This window comes from Bos grunniens, chromosome 10, assembly GCF_055505025.1.
Source record: "Bos grunniens cultivar Pamir isolate PY7600 chromosome 10, Bosgru_T2T1.0, whole genome shotgun sequence".
In the NCBI taxonomy this organism is placed as follows: domain Eukaryota; kingdom Metazoa; phylum Chordata; class Mammalia; order Artiodactyla; family Bovidae; genus Bos; species Bos grunniens.
The window spans coordinates 70,150,163-70,173,233 of NC_141174.1; the positions used below are offsets into that span (position 1 = coordinate 70,150,163).

Here is a 23,071-nt window from a genome sequence, read left to right on the forward strand (position 1 = left end):
GAAATTTGACCTGGAGTGCTTCTGGCCTATATTATAGCCTCAGTTGTCAAACTTTCTCTTTTTCTAACCACAGAATTGTTATTCCTGTATGTTGACTGCAGACTCTGCCTTAGTTTGGGAGCTATTAACATCTATCAGGATCAATTGTACATACTTGAACTAAGAAAAATTTACTTGACAGCTCCAATGGCTGTTAAAAATCCATTACAGAGTCACAGAGAAAAATGCAAAAAAAGACTAAGGAATGGCAAGGAGCTGGAGGAGAAATTCTTCTCTTTTTCTCTTACTAACTTCTACCATTCTATTTTTAGCCCAACTCTGAAATTTTTCCTTTTTTTTTTTTTTGCAAAGTTAAATGCACGTTTCTCAACAACGATGCTCTTGCATTTTGTTGAAAGCATGCATATATGATACAGACACGTGGCCTTGATGCTGTGGTCTGCTGGGAACACATGGCATTCAGTACTGTTTGATGCTGATGAAGGAGAAGCAAGCACCAGGAACAAGACTTCTTTAAACAGAGCAGCAAAGAGCATAAAGGAAATCTCTTAACAGGTGGTATTTTTCAGACTACCACAGCAGCACTGCCTTGTGTTCAGTTCTACCCAGAAGGTTTTCAAATAGCAAATAAGAAAATAATGTCATTAGTGAGTAGAGTCATTTCTTTCTTTTTCATTATTTCCCAGAGCAGCTCCACCTAGAAAATCCCTTACAAACCTCAATGTCATATTTAAAGTAAATGCACCTAGAAAAAGTAACCACAAAAGCTGTAAAGTTCAGCCAAATAATGTATAAATAGGTGCTGCAGACTGAATGTTCCTTTAAATAAAACAAAGGTAATTAGTTCTTATTGTCATCAATTCTTATTGATGAGTCATTGCCATTTTCCCCCAATACAGTAAGTATTTACTTGTTATTTTTTGTTTTCATCTTGCCTCCTGTTGTATTTACATTTTATAAGGCCACAGGATGGGTGAAAATTGATTGTCCCAAAAGTTACTTATCGAGAGATGATCAAAAAGAAAAGGATTATGAAGGAGCTGTGCAATTGATTTCCAAATCAAGCAACGTGTTTATGAAAATAATATAACTTCATCTATTTAGAATGCAACAGAGATTTTTCTGGGGAGAAGAAATCCATCAAAAAGGAAAAAAAAAAAAAGGAGTAAAGAAATAAAAAAAAAGAGCAAAGAAATAAGAGATTTTACTTTTAGCTCATCCTCAGATTTGCAAGGGACAATAAGCGAGATTCATTAGGCCATTTGTTTCTGTCATCTGCCATGATTCAAAATGAAATACTAAATGTTTCATGGACTCAGAAAAAGAGTAGAATTTGTCTTTGTGTTGGCTGTGCTGAGACGGTGTGGCTTACAGCCCCCATACAAGAGGCCTGACGGATGAAAGGGGGAAGGGTGGTGCCATCTGAATGATGATGGGCTAATATCATCACCCTCTTGTCAGCTGTAATAGGCTTTTCCTCACAGAAATAATTCATAAAACCGCTACATTATATTCTATCCCTGACAGGCCCTATCTATCCTCCAACCCAGCAGGCTCACAACTAATAAGAAAATATGTGGTTCAGGAACCCTGAAAAATTAAACAGGTAGTTTATGAACAATTTGTTTCATGGGGATGTTTATTATGTTTATTAAATATTGAGCCTTTAATGTTTTCCCAGCGCAGATGATATCATAAAACTGCTGACTTAAGCCTCGGATGTATTCTTAGAAAATGACATTTTACACCACTAGTAGTACATAGTAAATAACTAAATTATAGCAGCTTATGTGTGTGTATAGAGACAGGATGTGGGAAATATAATTTATAATGTATCTTTATGTACATGTGTATGTGAGATGCATTGTCGTGTACCCTCGTGGATCACGTTCAAGCTTTTTTCTCAGGCTTGGGTTTAAAAGTAAGTTGGGGAATACCATTATTTTAGCGCTTGTCTTGAGGAAGGTCAGCCTGAGGTTTGTTTTATTGCTTGTACTAAAGGAGAAACCTTGAGTTCAGTGTTTGAGGCATCAGGAGTACACAAACTCTGGGCACTAATAATAAACTTAATCAGGACTGTTACTTTGTAAATACAATTTTTATAGAAATCTGTTGTCCTGGTTTTCTCTGGAGACCAATGTATATGAGCATATAAGGGTAAAATGGCTTCTGGTAATGTGATGTTCTTTATTTGAAAAGTACCAAATGAGATACAGAAACTGTTCTGCAGAGAGCAGCAGAGAGAGTGTGTGAAGCATGTTCTTTCTTCGCCCATACCTTGCGCATTACTAGCTTTGCTGTCATAATATATTTAATCAGGGTGACAGTAAATGATCTTCTGCTGTAGACAAGCAAGTGGAAGATTATCTGCATCTTACAGGGTTAATGGCCCTTCCATAATAAACAATACCCACAGTATGAAAATAAGGCAATAATTCATGTTCATATTTCAGAAAGCACATGTCCAAGGTGATTTACAAAGGAGGTTGGATCAAACCTGTGGTTAAATGCTATAGCATTCCAGGGCACAGCTTTACTGATCTCAGAAGGACATCTTAATTTACTGTATATTCCCACAGAGAAACATACACATGTTTTATAATAAATACATCCTCACAGGGTTTCACCGAGGGTGTAAAGGTATATGTAATGTGGAAATCCAGATGAAATAGAAAATATCAGCATGAAGAGGTTAAATGCAGAGTCTGTTTGAAGAGTGATTATTAGTAACTCAGCTTCAAGCTAGGGGAATACTTTAGGGGCCAACTCATGTACCATTTTTGTCTAATACTTTTATAAATATCCAAAAAGAAAAGAATAGAGAGAAATTGACCCCAAGCTTGAGGATGACCCTGAAAGCAACCAACCAAATTAAGGATAATTTTCATAAACTGCAGGGCATTGTCAGAGATAAATAGAAAGATTCAGAAAGAGGAGGTCCCCTTGGGTAAGAGAGCTAAGCTTGCATGGAGGGGATGGGGATTGTCTAAATTTTTGGAGGTGTGACAAAAAGCTTTCATTGTGGGTAGTAAGCCAGTTGTCAGCAACACAGAATGGTGGTGGTTTAGTCACCAAGTTGTGTGTGACTCTTTGTGACCCGCCAGACTCTTCATTCTATGGGACTTCCCAGGCAAGAATACTGGAGTAGGTTGCCATTTTCTTCTCTAGGAGTTCTTCTCAACCCAGGGATGGAACCTGAGTCTCCTGTGTTGGTAGACAGATTCTTAACTGCTGAGCCACCAGGGAAGCCCTGCAACAGAGAATAAGTGTCTAAATCAAGCAAGATACTGCAAGTATTAAAATAGTCTAGCTTAGGGGATACAAAACAATCTCTGTGTTCAGTGCTGCTCAGCTTCTGATTGGCTCTTAATCTAGCTTCTACAAATAAAGAGCGATGTGGAGAATTTGGACCAAAAAACCTAAGGGATTGAGATATATAGCTTGCAGAAGAGAATGGTGAGGCTGAAAAATAATCTGTACCTCTAAAGGGTTACTATCTGAAGATGGAAAACAAACTGTGTTCCTTCTCACCCAGTAAACTGGTCCAGCAGGATGATTTCAGATTCAATGCATTATTTTTTATAATAGGATCATTAAATGTCAGGTTAGGTAGCAAGAAAGGTATATTCTGTTGCTCAGATTTTAAAAATAGATTCAATCTTCATTTGTTAGGAATAGGCTAGAAGCAGCCTGTCCTTAAGAGGAAGTGAAGGTGTTAGTTGCTCAGTCACATCTGACTCTTTGCCTCACTATGGACTGTAGCCTGCCAGGCTCCTCTGTCTGTGGGAATTCTCCAGGCAAGAATACTGGAGTGAGTTACCATTTCCTAACTCCAGGGGATCTTCCTGACTCAGGGATCAAACTCAGGTCTCTTGCATTGCAGGCAGATTCTTAATCTCTTGTAGTTTCTTCCAGCTGTAAGAATGTATGAATGTATGCGTGATCAAGTTTCTATCCCTGAATGGAGTTTCTAATATTTTCACTTAGAATATACTTTTTAACAATTATTGGGCTACTCTGAGGCCTCTTTTGAAGTCTAATTCTAAAGAATAAAATCTGTACCTTGCCTTTCTCAAATACCTTTTCCAAGTGGTACATTATTTTCTGATAGAATTGGAAAATTCTTCACTTAAACTGGACCCACTTGGAGTTTCTTCTCCTGGCATAGACTTTTCAGAGTGAGGTTGCCATTCCTGAATGGGTGACCCTTCCTGCCTTGCCTCTGGCTTTCTTACTAGTCTGAATTGGTTAATGAAACCCAGAATCCTGAGTCATTCTATGCACAAGAGACAGACAAAATGGACGGCAGCTTGTGGAGGGAAAAAATTTACTCTGGATCATTAAAGAACCATGAACATCCTAAACAGCATTAGGCTCTGTTTTGGTCTCTGGGGCATACATTGTGTACCAATTTCAGACACCCCTATTTTAGAGGAAGGCAGTTGGTGGCAATTAATTACCCCTGGATTGCACATACAGCTGCAGCCTGTGTATGGAAACAGAAGAGAAATTAGATTTAATTGGCCTTAGCACAATCAAGAATGTGGCATTTATTTAATTATAACTTTTTGGGAATGGAGCCTTGATTATGTTTTATTTCATTTTTAATATTAATAATATGATTAATACATGCAGCATATAAAAATGAAGCAAACTTCTGGGATGTTACAGTAAGGTATTGTGTGTTATTTTTAGTAACACATGAAGTATGTTCTTTTGACAATCAAAAATTTCTCAATTATAAGAAAAATGAAGGGTTTGTTACCCTTGAGTGTCAGTCACATTGATTATTTCAAAGTTTTCCTTTATCAAGCCAGGGACTGACGTATCCTCAGCAGAGCTTGTATTAGTGGGTGAAATGATTCATTGAAACCCAATTTATTTTCTATTTTGGTCTACTTTTTGGCTTTGAAGTTAAAATGTTTGTCATTAAGTGCCCTTGCATCTTTCCTTGGTAATAACTGGGATTTCTTAAAAGGAAAAAGAAAAAAAATCTGGCATTTGAATGAAAAATACAGAAAAGGAGATATCCTACCTCTATGGGCTTTTAAAATTGTCATAATTCTCAAATGATGCTTTAACTTTTATGGAAATATTTGCCTAGGAAAATATTTTACATAGTATTAATAAAATAATTGCATTTATACTGATTGTTTTCATAGTAGTCATCCTGGTTTGTATATATTAACTAAAATCCTTAAAAGTAAACATCCAGACTTTTTTACCCAATGGTTTTATAGAGTGAACATTTGCTCCCAATTCAAGGGAATGATCTGCGTTTAAACAATGTCTCCCTGATGGGAATTTCCTCTAAATGCCACACAGACTAAACAAGATAAATGCTTCTGACTGCCATGTTGTATTTTGAAAAATCTCTTATATTCCATACATAACAGGCAATATTTCTGCACAGTTTCACACCAAAGCAGCAGGATAGGAAGTGCTTTGCTATTGCATCAAACATTCCTAAATAGAGGGAAAGCAACACCCCACGGTCCTACAAATGTTTATAAACTGAAGTGGTTACGTGTTCTATGCCCAACATGGGTGACAGTGACTTGCTGTGCAGTTTTGAGAACATTTTATTTCTAACTCCTTCACCCTTACAAATGGGATACCAAAATTTTATGTTTCAGGCTTAAATGTAGTGAAAGGATACCAAGTTCAGAGGGTAAGCAAAACATTAAAAAGGTTAACCATAAGTTCATAACATCCAGGCTTGGAGAGAGGGTTAACTTTACAAAGGACAGCTTTTCTACTTTCCTTTCCTTGAAAATTTTTTTTTTTTTTGTATTTTTTTCATCATTTGAAAAAAATTTAAGGAAAAAAAAAACACTTTTCACAGAGAACACTAGATACTTCTTCATGTTATCAAACATTTCTTAAATACCTGCTGGGTATATGCAATCCTGTTCAAGTACATATGATATCTAAATGAAAGATGGGTTTGCCCTTGCAAATCATGAAAGAAAGCAAATCAAAGTAATTGTATGATTGCTTTATGTAGGGCACCCCAGAAGCAACGTTCATGGAAAACCAATCCGGACTTTGGAGTCGGTGAGACCTGGCTGTCATTTTTGTTGTTCTGCCACAAATTGGCTGTGAGATCGTAGGCTTATAACTTTCTTTTCTTGGATTCAGTTTCCCCATTTGCAAAATGAAGAAGGTAAACTCTTTAGATGATCTCTGAGCCCCCTTCATGTCTAATATTTTATTATTGCTATCTATAGGATTGAGGGGACGTGATGGAGCCTTCACAGAGAGATGGAAAAATCTTAAAACTCAAAAATGTTATTTTGTAAGGGTGTATCAAACATCTACCCAAAGCAACAGATTAAAGTCTCTGCCAAAAATGTCCCAGGGAACGCTGACTGAAATATTTAACAGGAGAGCAGGAAGTAGGGGGAATGCAATTGTTTCCTTTTCTTTATTCAAGAGCAGAGAGACGTTTCATAAATGGAAAGGAAATGCAGCCTCTGTTGGTGTGCTGTGGTTCCCTGCAGGGTGCTCTTCACCTGGCACTGATACTGGGCCTTGTCTATTCTGCCTGGTGGTCTCAGCCCTGTACCCAGGGCTGGATTAGGCAGAGGAAACACCTCCACTGTCCTTGAACTGGCTTTTGAAAGTTAAACAGGAGAAAAGATACACGCAGAGTGAGTGAAATCTCACCTCAAATTATAGCCACACTTGTCATTCTACATCATGCATCAGAAATAGCAGTTAAATATTAACACACATGTGTACATTTGTATGTGTTTATAGACATAACCTCCACCTTCCTGCTAACTTCCCCGCTAAGTTCACTGTTTTGTTTGAATAGTTGTGGGGCTGTTTTCAAGATCTGCCAGTTGGAAGTAACTACGTTTTGTAAAGTTAAATGAACTTGGCCCGGAAAACAGTCCATTATATGAGAAATTTTACATAAACATATGGGAACTGAATGACTCCTTGTTACTTTAAGCCGGTGACAAATATCATTATCCGAAGTGTTGTTGGTTTGGTGCAGGAGCTGGGTATGCTCCTAATGTACTTTCTTTACTTTCCTGCAGGAAAAAACCCTCAGACACAGTGTCTAATAGCAGCATGTACCTGTCTGTCAACAAAGAAGTCCATGATATGAAATCGCCACTGTAGCAGGAGAAACAGGCAGCCGATACCATCACCTTTGGTGGCTAAGAAGCCAGTTGTAAAGCAGCAATTAAAGATTGGGATTTTATTTTCTGTGTCTAACCCCATCTTCCCATCCCTCCTGTACAGAATATATAACTACAATAAAACTTCCAATGACACCAAGGCATCAGGGACTCTTGTAGCAGTTATACTCAAAAATATGAAATACACACACACACACATGCATGCACACACAAAATTGAGAAAACAAAGCCAGGTGAGCATGAATGCATATTCGCTGGGTATAATTGCAAAACTAATGCATCCAAATCTTCATTATCAAAATGTGATTTGACATGGCCCTTATAATGTAACTCATACATTTACAAATAAGTCTTCAGAGGTGTTAAAAATAGAATGGCTGGCTGGAGCTTTTATTTCATTCACAGGGCCAGAAGGACATATGTGTCATTATGCATGTAGCTACTTAACTAAGGCTTTCCATCTAAAAATATTTTCTCTCTTTTGCTGAAAAAATGTAAACATATGTTTTAAGCTAAAAATCCTATTAATATATGTCAGGGAGGCTCTAAGTGCCCCAGTACAGTGCTGCTTTTTGTTGGAGTTTGTTAAAGTATTTTGAAGTTAAATCTAGTCTCCTTTTGACACCATGTTGGGAAACCAGGGACTAGGGAAAGGGTTAGCAGGTTAAAAAAGGAATGAAATTCATATTTCTGATTCAGGAGAACTTGTACTTATTAAAGGTAGTTTCTAGATGTGATTTTCTGGTCACCAACTGACTATAAATTTGTATTTGAGAAAAGATGGAAAGAAGAAATGAATGATTTCTATACACACTTGACCAGAGTGTACAAATGTAACATATAAACTCCTGCCAGTGGCCTCTGCTTTATAAATAATGAGGTGCTGCATCTTAAGGCTGATTTCCAGTATCCTACTGCAGGACTGAATTCAGAATCTTTTCTTATTGTATATTTTGTTTACTGGCTAATAATTCTGATTTAAGTTTTGAAATCTGAACGTAAAACAAAGATGCAATTGGACTTGGTGCAACTGATATAGCTACCACCAGGGATCAGGTTACCTGTCCTCCGCTGTGGCCCTGGAGGTGTATCTTATTGAATAGTTTTTCTTGCCTCAGAATCCACTCCCTCTGTTCTGTGATTTCCCCTCCCTTTGGTGAGCTATTTTAGCTTGTCTCCAGCGGCCCAACAAAGCAGTCTCACATCCCCAACCCCAGAGGGGGAAATAAAACCAACTTAAAAAAAATAACTTCATGTCAATGTTTTATAATTTTGAAAGATTGAAAAAATTTGTCTGCACATCAAACATTGCAAATACCTGGTAAACAATGGGGCACACAGACTCGGAGAAAGAAAAAACAAATCAAATTTTTGCCTCAGGGAGGAATAAGCAAGAGAGGATTTTTATTATTTCCATGTGTTATTTTGAATATATTATTCTGAACAGCACTTAGCACCTTCATGGTGCTAAATTAATTTCCCTTCCTTTCTAAGTGATCTCTTCTGTGGGTGTTGTAGGGTACAGGTGGTGGGTGGAAAACTTGCAGGTTTTGATCTTGCATATGAAATATTTCAAGTTGTTAAGTTTTTACATACCCAATTTGTTGCCGGGTAACAAACCGTGGAGGTAGACTGTGATTATATTTCCAGGATAGGTATTTTCATTGGTTTATAAAAACTGTGTATTTATAAATCTGTGTTAAATTTTTCAAAGCATTTCACATTCATATCATACTTAACCTTCCAATTTCCCCAAGTGCTAGTTGCATGAGGTGGTACTTTATGTAATGTATACAGAAGGAAGGTTAAATGACTTAATCCAAGCTGAAAGTTGTTATCATGAGAAGCTGAATGCTGTCTCTTCTACCTCAGAGCAGAACCGAAATAGAAACAGATTTTACTTGAAGTAGAAAGCAGTAATATTGCTTGAATCTATTTCATCTTTAAGTTCTAGGAACCAGGACTCTGGGCTTAAAGTTGGGTTAGGAAGATTTTCTAGGAAGATGTAACACAGGAAATTGGCTTTTGTGGTGAAATAACACTATGTAGTCAACTCATAATTGTCTTTCTATTCTTTGCTTTTAGACTGTTGGTGTTTCACATAGGATGCTGAGCTTCTTGAAAGGAATACATGACTCTTTCACCAGAGCCAGACTCAAATGCCAAAGTATCCTCATTTCCCCCCTTTCTTCGTATTGGGGGTGAGATGGGGGGGGTTGGGGTGTTTCTCCTTTCTTCTATTGTTCTATGCTTGCTCTTTTTTCTCCTTGTCAAATTGACTTTCAGGAAGTAAATTGGTAGCATTCTCTGAAATTCTGAGAATTCAGGTTTTGCTTTAAACACACATGCACACACACACAAACTTTAAGTAAGGAAGTTTTTTATTGTCCTTCTAATACTATATATGAGGAAATAATCCCTCACTTAGAATCACTGGTGTAAGAATGTAAGTTGAAAAGTAGATTCATGTTGATATATGGCAAAACCAATACAATATTGTAAAGTTAAAAAATAAAAGAAAAGAAAAAAAAAGAAAAGTAGATTTGAGAGATAGATGTTTAAAATACAGTGAAAACTTTTTAGGAATGAATTGAAAAAAAAATACTAGATATAGATGTTGTAGCAAAGACACGGACATGGGAGAGAGAAAAAGAGAAGTAGGAAAGAAATGAGGGAGTGGAAAAGGACAGAGAGAAAAAAAAGGACAAAGAGAAAGGAAGGAAGGGATAAAAGAAGAGGAGGACATGGAAGGAAAGAAAGAAGGCAAGATGGGAAGGGACGGTGAAACAAAGAAAGGAAAAGAATTAAACAAGGAAGCGACGGATAGGGGGACGGGGGTGGGGCGGGTGGGATATGTACATTTTAAGAAGGTAAAAGTCAGTAAAAGCAAGAGGTCCCAGGTAGGAACTTGTTTTTAGAGACTTTGAAGTTAAATTTAAAATATAAATATGATATTATTTGGGGCTTCCCTGGTGGCTCAGCGGTAAAGAATCTGCCTGCAATGAAGGAGATGCAGGAGACGTGGATTTGATCCCTGGGTCAGGAAGATCCCCTGGAGGAGGGCACGACAACCCCACACTAGTATTCTTTCCTGAAGAATCCTGTGGACAGAGGAGCGTGGCGGCTTACAGTCCATAGGGTCGCAGAGAGTCCGGCACGACTGAAGCGCCTGATCTTGCAGGCCCACACGTGGTACTATTTAATAGGTAGTCAAGGGCAGATTTTCCTTTTTAGGTCTGGTGAAGATGAGGCTATGGAAGACTACAGATGGACATTTCGGTCACTTTTTAAACTAAAAATTAAATAGTTTGAAACTAATCGTATCCTGAGCATTGGCTTGATGTTTTAATTTTTCAGTGGAAAATCTTGATCAAGGACAATTTGGAGGTTTAGCCCCCAGTGCTTACTATCATAATCAGTCTCAAAGGTTTTCCTATGAGTTATTATTAACTTACACATTTAAAAATATATTTCTTTTGATTTGATTATTTAGATGGTAAATCAATTGTTTGAAAAATAAAATAAATAAGAGTATATTAAGTTGGTTTAGAGTTGAATATAAAACTGAGTACCTCGTATGTAGGAATAGTAAATATTTTATTTTAGTTGTGTGTGTTTATATATGTATATAGGTATTTATATATGTTATATATATATATGGACAAATATACAGATTTGTCCAAGATTTTTGAAGATGACTGATCTAGGTGGTATTGAACAAAAACTCACCAGTATGTATATGTATCATGTTCTTGGGGACATTTTAACAATGTCTTTATTCCTGATGGAAAGATTGCTTATTTCAAAATGTGTCTGTTTTGTTTTTCACTTTATCATATTTCCAGTTATTTTTTTCACTCAAAAATATCACTTGTTTAATGAATGTATATAAGAAGTGGTTCTAACTCATATGTCATTACAGAATTGCAAATTAGAACAACAATAAGACACTGCTGCCAGCCTATTAGAATGGTCAAAATCCAAAACACCAGCAACACTAAATGCTGGTAAGGATGTAGAGCAACAAGAACTCTCTTTCATTGCTCATCAGATGTAAAATGTTCCAAACACACTGTAAGACAGTTTGGCAGTCTCTTACAAAACTATGCACACTCTTATCATGTGTGAGTGTGGGTTAGTCACTCAGCTGTGTCTGACTCTTTGCGACCCCATGGACGTCCCGGCAGGCTCCTCTGTCCATGGAACTCTTCAAGCAAGAATACTGGAGTAGGTTGCCATGTCCTTCTCCAGGGGATCTTCCTGACCCAGGGATTAAACCTGGGTTTCCTGCATCTACTCTTATCATCTGAGCTACTTTTAGCCTACCATCTAGCAATTGTATGTATAGTATGTATATACTATTGTACATATAGATTGTATGTATAGTCCTTGGTATTTACTTAAATGAATTGAATATATGTCCACACAAAAGTCTACACATGGATGTTTATAGCAGCTCTATTCCTAATTACCAAAACTTGGAAGCAACCAATGAATAATAAACTGTGACACATCCAGACAATGGAATATTATTCTGTGCTTAAAGGAAATGAGCTATCAAGCCATGAAAAACACGGAAGAAACACAAATGCATATTGTGAGTGCGTGCCAAGTCGTTTCAGTCTTTTGGACCCTGGGCAACACTATGGACTGTAGCTTGCCAGGCTCCTCTGTTCATGGCATTCTCCAGGCAAGAATGCTGGAGTGGCTTGCCATGCTCTCCTCCAAGAGATCCTCCTGAATGCATATTACTAAAAGAGTATTCGTGTGAGAGAAACCAATATGAAAAGACTAAATATTATATGATTCCAACTATGTGATATTCTGGAAAAGGCAATGCAATGAAGACAATAAGAGGATCAGTGGTAGCCGGAAGTTAGTGAAGAGGGATGAATAGGCAGAGAATAGGATTTTTAGGGCACTGAAATTATTCTTTATGAAGCTACAATGGAGAATACATGTCAGTATAATCATTGGTAAAAACCCATAGAATGTGAAGCACCTAGAGTGAACCCTAATATTAACTATTGTCCTTGGTTAACAGTAATGTATCAACATATGCTCATAGATTTTAAAAATGTGCCATTGTGGTACAGGATGTTGTTAGTGAGGGAGGCCATGCATATGTGGGAGCAGGAAAGAAGTGGAAACTGTACTTTCTCCTCATCTTTATTGTGAACTTAGGACTACTCTACAAATAAAGTTTATTAATTAAAAAGGGAGTATGCACTAAAATGCATCCGAGCTGCCAAATTGACCTCCAATAAATTATACCAATTTATTTTTCAATTAACATTGTATGGGAGTGTCAGGTTCCCCACACCCACACCAACTCTGGGTGCTATTAATTTTGATACAGATATTTACCATCTCAATATGTGAAAAATAATCTCATTACTGTTTTAATTTGAATATCTTTGTGATGAATGCTAAAGCATCTTTTCCTATGTTTATAAGCTATTTATGCTTCTTTTTAAAACTATGTATTCTTGTTCTTTGACGTTTGCATGGCTTTTAAAGTTGATGATCATTAAAAAACAATTTTTTAAAAAAATGTGCTTCGGGTTCTTTAGAAAAAAATATTAATGCAAATCTAAAATAGAAGGAGTAATTAGTACTATATGGTGAAAAACGATTATGATGCCACCAGAACAGTTGCCATTCAGCCCTGGCCTGTTCCTTAGGCAGCCTGGAGACCACCAACCAGATCTAGGCTTCCTGCTGTGGACTACAGAGTAACATGAGCCTTGTCTTCAGGAGCATATTCTTCAATCAAAGACTCTGGAGATCTTTATCTTCTTTTCATTATAAGGAGGGAGAATGGAACAGAAGGGATGGGAGGGGGAGGTAAAACAGTCAATGAATAGTTTTTTGGCAAAGGAATCAAAAGCTGGAGATGACACAGAAGATGTGAACATCGAATGTGGGAGCAGTTATAGTACCAGAGGCCAGCTGGCTTGGACCCTGGTGGAAAGTGCAAGCCCAAATGCCAACAATGCCCTGGGATCTGTAGACTCTTCTCCACATGATTATGGCCAATTCAGACAAATCAGTTTACAGCCTTTATAACTGAAAGTGAGGAGCAAAGAGCTCTTGACTCCCCTTGGTTCTTTCAGGCACAACTCCTTTACTACCCACCACCACCTTCGTGATACATCTGATACTCTGGTCACTGAGCCTGTACTGCATTAAAGGCATCCCCATCTTGCTGTGCGGGCCTCACTTCCTCAATTCTTTAGCCAAAGAACTGTTGCGAGGTCATGGAGAAGCTGTTAGGATTTGGCCAAGTCAGTCATTAAGAAGGTAGTGAAAGAAGAACCAGCTTTACCTGACAAGTCAGCTGTGTTCTATGCACCCCAGTCTCACCTGCTATTGTATTAGTGCTCTCTTTTGAGAGTCATTTCTGATTATGTCTATTTGCGCTGATCCAACGTTACTGGAATTTTGGGGCTGAAATACAGGTTATATCGCAAATGAATACAAATATTTTGTGCCTCTATGTGTATAAAAGATACAGCCTCTCTTCCTAGGGTTTTGAACTCTTTGTCAGGATTGGCAATCACAAAAATCCTTCCTCTTTCCCCCATCACTGTTTAGTTGCATTGAAATTATTTTTCTTGCCTCCAAAGGACATGTCATTGGAATTCAGTCTCCTTATGCATCAGTTTCACATATGCATCGTAAATAGACAATCTCAAATGGAGGTGAACCCCAAATTATGTTTTCATCATTAGCCCTACAATAATTTCAGAATGTGTCCCAACTCCCCCTCTGTAGCTCCTGTCGCTGTAATCGCTCCATCATTCCATTTGCATGCCTTTATTATGTAGTCTACCCATCTGTAAGTGACTAGAGTTAAGATCATCCTCAACAAATCGGCAGTGCGATCGGCTCTCAGCCGTGCTAATAATGCCATCCTGTCAGCTTCCACACTTTTGATAAACACTCCTTCCCAGCGAAGGATGTGGGGAAGTTATGTAATCATTTGGAAATATGTCAACATAGCCATGGGACTGGGGCAATTAAGCCTGTTATTCCTTAGGTAAATGCAGAATGGGGTCAGAAAAGTGGATACTTATACCCAATTTAGTGACGGCGTCTGGAACCAATTCCTTTGTTTAATATCTCCTCGTTGGTGTACATGAAATTCCTCCCGGCAGGGGTGGCAGAAGGTGGGGAGAGGGAGGTTGAGAACAGCTCAACAGGAAAAAACCTAAATAGGAGATAGAGAGTGTGTGTGTGTGTGTGTGTGTGTGTGTCTGTGTGTCTGTTGGAGGCAAGGTTGAGGTGATTTTCTTTCTGTTCATACTCCTCTGACTTCAGAATAGCCCCCGCTCTCCTTCTCCATCCTCCAGGACATACATCCTGCCCAGCTGCTAGGATTTCCACCACAGGTAGCGGACACCTCAGGGAAGGGGTGTGTCACTGATGATGAAACAGTCTTCTGATGCATTGCTTGGCTTGAGTTCTGACACTTTTCAGTGATGAGCCATTTCCTTCTCCAGGGGATCTTCCCAACCCAGGGATCGAACCCAGGTCTCCTGCATTGCAGGCAGATGCTTTAAACCTCTGAGCCACCAGGGAAGCCCTTCATAATAATACCTCCTCCCTTCCTAATCCTCCTTTGTTGCAATATCATATTTCATTTGAGTTTAAGTTTTTATACTATCCATTTTTCTAGTCACTCTTTACACACACATCTGGGATAGATCATTTCTTTGAACCCAAGGAAAGTCAAGTTAGCATCTCCAAATATTGTTAGGTCAATGACTCAAGGCCCAACAAATGTTGGTGGCTTGGCAGCTTATAAGAGATGACAGCACCCTTGGGTTGATGCTTCACCTTGCCGATGACCACAAAGAACTTGGCATCCAATTCCATGAGCCCCTTTGCTAGGGTGATATCCTGTGTGGCTAATGCTTCCTGGTGATTATGGTGCTGGAGATCTATTTAGCTTCCTATGGTGGTTTCTTGGCCTATAGTTTGGGGCTGGTGCTTGGCTGGGACCATGTTTGCCTTGCTTTTTTTACCCCAAGCAGCTGCTTCTCTGGTGGGTAATTGGAGGGGTGGTAGATTTCCAGGAATGCATATGGTGTTGAGTCTTGCATCCTAGTGGTTGCAGTCACAATCATTTCTGATGCCAAGTGCCAGTCCTTGAATCAAGGCTGTCAGGGGAGCTGGCTGGAGAAGCTATGGCTTTGCATCTTGTCTGGAAGCCCTGTTGTTTGGAGATGGTGAGGGAAAGTGGGAGAAGGGGAGATGAAAGATGAGCGTGGTGTGACCAAATAGGGAAGCTGAGGGGTGGGGGAGCATAAAGAGCATAGGTGTTCAGATGTTTCCTTTCCTTCCTCTCATCTTGTCTTTTGTCCTCTACATGCTCCTTTTTTTCTTCAAACTCTTGTTTCTGATCTCATCTGGAGTCAGCTCTTGACCTGTCTCTCTATTGTTAACCACCATGCTAATGTCTTCCAGGTGTTTCCCATTGTAAGACAAAATAACATGATGGGTAAGAGAGGAAACAGGGAAGGGTCAAATATCTAAGCCTGAGAGTCAAAAAGTGAGGTTTGATGAAACAGCAATCTTCAAGCAGGGTAAAAAGAGGAAAATGTTGGGAGGTTTCTCTCTGCATTTGTGTTCACAACCCATCAGCATACTGTAGGTACAGCCTGCGTGGAGATCAGTAACTGTGTGTTAAAGAAGACTGCTTTTCTTCCAGATACCCTACCTTGCTGGGGTTTGACAAAACTGTACTCAAAATGCCAACCACTGTCTAAAAACACTCAGATGCAATTCCCTACACGCAATACAGGAATAAACTAAAAGCCATTCTTTGTAAGCAGTGTAATTGAAAGTATAAAGTTTAATCTATAAGCAAGCTACTTCCTTCATGAGGAGGACAGTAATCCTTTTTAGAGAGTGACTAAGGCAAAAGGACAATTTGAAGACATTTATTCATTTATTTCAAGTCCATGAGTGACAAATTCTGAAGCAGAGAGTGACAGAGTAATGATTTAATTTTGTTGGTGGCCTGAAAGTGAAAGTGAAAAGTGAAGTCGCTCAGTCATGTCCGACTCTTTGTGACCCTGTGGACTGTAGCCCACCAGGTTCCTCTGTCCATGGGATTCTCTAGGCAAGAATACTGGAGTGGGTTGCCATTTCCTTCTCCAGGGGAATCTTCCCGACCCAGGGATCGAACCCAGGTCTCCCGCATTGCAGGCAGACGCTTTAACCTCTGAGCCACCAGGGAAGCTAACATGATGGGTAAGAGAGGAATGGTGGCCTAGGAACCCCAACTAATTCGGATGTATTGATGGCAACTGATACATTGTTATCTTTAGGGTAATTATACTTTCTAAGATAAGAGATATTATAGTGGCTGTAATATATTAAGAATTATGATATATACATGTGTGCACATGTGTTCAGTCGCCTATTCATGTCCAACTCTTTGTGACCTATGGATGGTAGCCCAGCAGGCTCCTCTTGTCCATGGAATTTTTCAGGCAAGAATACTGGAGTGGGTGGGTTGCCATTTTCCTCCTCCAGAGGTTCTTCCTGACCCAGGGATGGAACCTGAGTCTCTTGCAGCTCTTGCATTGGCAGCAGATTGTTTATCACTAGTACCACCTGGGAAGGCCCTGTGACATATATAATATACCCTAATATGCACAATTTTATGCATTATTAAAAGTTAAAGACAATACTTAAACCCTTCATGAATTTCCAGAGAAAGCAGATTCAGGGGAGCTGTTACTTATGGATAGAGAATGCCCGACACTAAAAAGAACATATCTAAGATTACACCACCTTGAGACTGAGTGATAGATAGTAATAAGAGATAGGCTTATTATTTGAAAAGTATTCTGCCAGTTTTTAAAAATCAGCTGTTCAAATTACTTAGGGAACTGCTTACCTAAGGTATTGTTGAAATTACTAGAAACATCTGGCTGCCACACATCTATTCCTCTATTTACTGTGCTGGAGAGAGCACCTCCCATCCCCCACAACCAACCCCTCTCTTTGCTTTTCTGGGAGGGTTAGTTTTTCATGAATTTGTGATGACCACATGACAAAAAAGGTGTGTTTCCTTCTTTCTATATAGCCTGTTCTCAGTGTTCTATAACTGCAGTTGGTGCACCAACTCCTGATTTGCTCTTATTTTGAACTACGTAATTAGGTCATCCAGGTTAAAAGTTGTTCAGATTAACATAAGATTTTAAAGGGCATTCCCATTTTCCCCTAAATGAAAACAACATAATTTCATGAGTTCTTTGGTTTGCCAAAATGCAAGTCAATAATAAAGTGAGTTCTTGATTATTAATCTTCATCATTCAGTCTATTCAAATTGAAAGAGATAAGGAAAATATTTAAAACTACCAGAAACTAAGTCCCTCATTGTTTCTGCATGCTACTGGTTGGAGGAAAGAATTAGTAAACATCAGACATTAAAAGAGAGAGATGTCCAGTCTATCTTCTGGAGTCAAAATCAGTTCATCTCAATCTCCTGTGCCTATCATATCTAGAACTTTGCTTCTGTACATTAAGAATTCATGGTCAGAATACTGACCTCAAGACTCCGTAGAACCTTAAAATAAGTAACAAAAGATTTATCACAGAAGAAGTCCTCTGATCATTTGTGTTTGTTCAGTTGCTCAGTTGTGTCCGACTCTTTGTGACCCCGTGGACTGCAGCACGCTAGACTCCCCTGTCCTTCACCATCTCCCCAAGCTTGCTCAAACTCATGTCCATTTAGTCAGTGATGCCATCCAACCATCTCGTCCTCTGTCATCCCCTTCTCCTCTTGCCCTCAATCTTTCCCAGCTTCAGGGTCTTTCCCAGTATGTTGGCTCTTCATATCAGGTGGCCAAAGTATTGGAGTTTCAGCTTCAGCATCAGTCCTTCCAATGAATATTCAGAGTCGATTTCCTTTAGGATTAACTGGTTTGATCTCCTTGCTGTCCAGGAGACTCTAAAGAGTCTTCTCCAGCACCACAGTTCAGAAGCATCAGTTCTTCAGTGCTCTGCCTCCTTTGTGGTCAGACTCTTACATCCATACCTGGCTACTGGAAAAACCATAGATTTGACTCTACAGACCTTTGTGCAAACTAATTCCACGTAATCACCTCTGGACTGATTTTCTCCACATCTCTTGCAAAACTCATTGACTGGTATCATCTGCTTCCAAAATCTTATTTCAAGTATGTTGACGTACTTCTTCCACTGGTTAAGTTGTATGTTTGTCGAGAGCCAGTGGTGTTTTCTCCAAAATCTGATTATGTCGGTTTTGTTTGTACTTATAATTACATAATTTAATAATATTGTATAAACTATGGAACTAAAAATAAGAGAAGAGAGCTCTTGATTCTGAGTTGAATGCTTTGAAGACTCAACAAAGCAAGCCACTAAAAATTACTATCAAGATATGTAACAATTGTAAAACATTGAAAAAAAAAAAGTTTTTCAACTAGATTTTACCTGATGTTAGTGCATGGTTATCCTTAAGTGATTGATTCAATTTAAACTGGTAATCATGGAGACTGAATTTTCAGGTTTTGTGTGACTCCAGTTGAATGGACTTCTTTCTTTAGCTGTAGAATCATTGATTTCAGTTTGATAAGATAAAAAGGACTCTATTGCATTTGATGTCAAGTTGTCTCTTATGTTGTTGAAAATGAGTATTTGCTATGACTAGTGCGTTCTCTAGGCAGAATTCAGTTAGCCTTTGCCCTACTTTATTTTGTTCTTCAAGGCCAAACTTGCCTGTTACTCCAGATATCTCTTGACTTCCTACTTTTGCAATCCAATCCCTGATGATGAATAGAACTTATTTTGTAGATGTTAGTTCTTGGAAGTCTCTAGAACTTCTAGGTCTTCACAGAACTGATCAACTTCAGCTTCTTTGGCCTTGGTGGTAGGGGCATAGACTTGGATTACTATGATGTTGAATAGCTTGCCTTGAAACAAACCGAGCTCATTCTGTCCGTTTTGAGGTTGCACCCAAGTACTGTATTTCAGACTCTTGTTAATTATAAGGGCTACTCCATTTCTTCTATGGAATTCTTGCCTAAAGTAGTAGATATAATGGCCATCTGAATTAAATCCACTCATTCCATCCATTATAGTTCACTGATTCCTAGGATGTCGATATTTACTCTTACCATCTTCTGCTTGACCATGTCCAGTGTTGGAGAAAACTCTTGAGAGTCCCTTGGATAGCAAGGAGATCAATTAGTCAATCCTAAAGGAAATCAGTCCTGAATGTTCATTGGAAGGACTGATGCTGAAGTTGAAGTCCCAATACTTTGGCTACCTGATGTGAAGAACTGACTCCTTGGAAAAGACCCTGTGGCTGGGAAAGACTGAAGGCAGGAGGAGAAGGGGATGACAAAGGGTGAGATGGTGGATTGCATCACCGACTCAATGGACATGAGTTTGAACAAGCTTCAGGAGTTGGTGATGGACAGGGAAGCCTGACAATCTGCAGTCCATGGGGTCACAAAAATTGGATACGACTGAGTGATTGAACTGAACTGCACTGAATTTTCCTTGATTCATGGACATAACATTCCAGGTTCCTATGCAATATTGTTCTTTGCAGCATCGGATTTTACTTTTATCACAAGACACATCAACAACTGAGTGTCATGTTTTTCTAACCTATAAACTGAGTACATCATGAGAAATGTTGGGCTGGATGAGTTACAAGCCAGAATCAAGATAGGTGGGAGAAAAATCAACAACTTCAGGTATGTGGATGACATCACTCTGATGTCAGAAAGCGACAAGGGCCTAAAGAGCCTCTTGATGAGGGTGAAGGAGAGTGAAAGAGCTGGATTAAGACTAAATAGTTAAAAAAAAAAAAAAAACCCAAAACTAAAATCATGGCATTAGCCCCATTCAGTTCAGTTCAGTCCCTCAGTCGTGTCCGACTCTTTGTGACCCCATGAATTGCAGAACACCAGGCCTCCCTGTCCATCACCAACTCCCAGACTTCACTCAAACTCACATCCATCAAGTCAGTGATGCCATCCAGCCATCTCATCCTCTGTTGTCCCTTTCTCCTCCTGCCCCCAATCCCTCCCAGCATCAGAGTCTTTTCCAATGAGTCAACTCTTCGCATGAGGTGGCCAAAGTACTGGAGTTTCAGCTTTAGCATCATTCCTTCCAAAGAAATCCCAGGGCTGATCTCCTTCAGAATGGACTGGTTGGATCTCCTTGCAGTCCAAGGGACTCTCAAGAGTTTTCTCCAACACCACAGTTCAAAAGTATCAATTCTTCAGCGCTCAGCTTTCTTCACAGTCCAACTCTCACATCCATACATGACCACTGGAAAAACCATAGCCTTGACTAGACGAACCTTTGTTGGCAAAGTAATGTCTCTGCTTTTGAATGCTATCTAGGTTGGACAAAACTTTCCTTCCAACGAGTAAGCGTCTTTTAATTTCATGGCTGCAGTCACCACCTGCAGTGATTTTGGAGCCCCCAAAAATAAAGTCTGACACTGTTACCCCATCAATTTCCCATGAAGTGATGGGACCAGATGATCTTAGTTTTCTGAATGTTGAGCTTTAAGCCAACTTTTTCACTCTCCTCTTTCACTTTCATCAAGAGGCTTTTTCGTTCCTCTTCACTTTCTGCCATAAGGGTGGTGTCATCTAAATATCTGAGGTTATTGATATTTCTCCTGGCAATCTTGATTCCAGCTTGTGCTTCTTCCAGCCCAGCGTTTCTCATGATGTACTCTGCATATAAATTAAATGAGCAGGGTGACAATCTACAGCCTTGACGTACTCCTTTTCCTATTTGGAACCAGTCTGATGTTCCATGTCCAGTTCTAACTATTGCTTCCTGACCTGCATATAGGTTTCTCAAGAGGCAGGTCAGGTGGTCTGGTATTCCCATCTCTTGAATAATTTTCCACAGTTTATTGTGATCCATACAGCCAAAGGCTTTGGCATAGTCAATAAAGCAGAAATAGATGTTTTTCTGGAACTCTCTTGCTTTTTCCATGATCCAGCGGATGTTGGCAATTTGATCTCTGGTTCCTCTGCCTTTTCTAAAACCAGCTTGAACATGTGGAAGTTCACGGTTCACGTATTGCTGAAGCCTGGCTTGGAGAATTTTGAGCTGAGTGAGATGAGTGCAATTGTGAGGTAGTTTGAGCATTCTTTGGCATTGCCTTTCTTTGGGATTGGAATGAAACTGACCTTTTCCAGTCCTGTAGCCACTGCTGAGTTTTCCAAATTTGCTGGCATATTGAGTGCACCACTTTCACAGCATAGACAGCATATTAAAAGCAGAGACATTACTTTACTAACAAAGGTCCATCTAATCAAAGCTACGGTGTTTCCAGTAGTCATGTATGGATGTGAGAGTTGGACTATAAAGAAAGATGAGCACAGAAGAATTGCTGCTTTTGAACTGTGGTGTTGGAGAAGACTCTTGAGAGTCCCTTGGACTGCAAGGAGATCAGATCAGTCAATCCAAAAGGAAGTCAGTCATGGATGTTCATTGGAAGAACTGATGCTGAAGCTGAAACTCCAATACTTTGGCCACCTTATGTGCAGAAAGGACTCATTGGAAAATACCCTGTTGCAGGGAAAGATTGAAGGCAGTAGGAGAAGGGGATGACAGAGGTTGAGATGGTTGGATGGCATCACTGATCCAATGGACAAAAGTTTGAGCAAGCTCCAGGAGTTGGTGAAGGGCAGGGAAGCCTGCAGTCCATGGGGTCACAAAGAGTCTGTCACGACTAAGTGACAAACTGACAGACTGATGCAAACAGATGACTCACTGGAAAATTCCCTGATGCTGGGAAAGATTGAGGGCAGTAGCAGAAGAGGGCAACAGAGGATGACATGGCTGGATGGCATCACCAATGAAGTGAACATGAACTTGGGCAAATTCCAGGAGATGGTGAGGGACAGTTCATGGTGTTGTCAAGAATCGGACATGGAAAAAAAAAAAAAAAAGAATCGGACGTGACTGGGCGACTGAACAACAACAATTGTATTTGGTATGCTGCTGCTCTTGAGGTTGTTGTTGCTCAGTCATTCAGTCATGTCTGTTTGCGACTGCATGGACTGCAGTATGCCAGGCTTCCCTGTTTCACCATCTCCTGGAGTTTGCTCAAATTCATATCGATGGAGTCAGTGATGCCATCCAACCATCTCATCCTCTGGTGTCCCCTTCTCCTCCTGCCTTCTATTTTTCCGTGTCAGAGTCTTTTCCAATGAGTCAGCTCTTTCCATCAGGTGGCCAAAGTATTGGAGCTTCAGCTTCAACATCTGCCCTTCCAATGAATATTCAGAGTTGATTTCCTTTAGGAAACTGATTTGATCCCCTTGCAGTCCAAGGGACCTTCAAGAGTCTTCTCCAACACCACAGTGTGAAAGCATCTGACAAACCATGGTCCACTGAGAAGGGAATGGCAACCCACTTCAGCATTCTTGTTGAGAACCCCATGAACAATTCTTGAGGTGATAGAGAATATTTGTGTAACATTTGTTTATTCAACAAACAAGTATTAGCCATATGGTATGCTCTAGGACCTATGCTGGGCAAAGAATTCAAGATCATAAATATTTAGGTGTTATACCTGGTAGGAGAGAAACAAGCTTAAACAAATGTTGGCACTGTCACTGGAGTTTTGAGGTCAAGTAAGATTTTGCTAGATATTTATGAAAATCAGAAATATGAAATAACATGCTGTTTCAAGGGACCACTTGGAGCTACAAAGCATGAAGTTAAGGTTGTTAGTGGCCATGTGGGCATGGGTTTATGTGCTAAACTCTGAAGTGTTAACTTTATCCTGAAAGTTATAGAGTCTCTGAATGGTTTTAAACCAGGGTTACAAGATCAAGTTGTGTTTTAAAATGACTACTCTGGCATCAGTTTAGAGTTTAAAGACATTGAAA

At 39.4% G+C, this 23,071-nt stretch overlaps 1 long non-coding RNA gene across 4 annotated transcripts in view; it reads left to right on the plus strand.

Moving 5' to 3' along the window:
• LOC147364790 (uncharacterized) overlaps window positions 1-7,297 on the plus strand; it is a 438,829-nt gene extending 431,532 nt beyond the window's left edge. For 3 of the 4 annotated variants that reach the window (XR_015133714.1, XR_015133718.1, XR_015133716.1), the window contains one exon: window positions 7,050-7,297. This is a non-coding gene — a long non-coding RNA (uncharacterized LOC147364790). Of the gene's footprint in view, window positions 1-6,007; window positions 6,145-7,049 lie in introns of those variants that run through there. The other variant, XR_015133717.1, reaches the window with a different exon arrangement.
• Window positions 7,298-23,071: the final 15,774 nt, after the last annotated feature.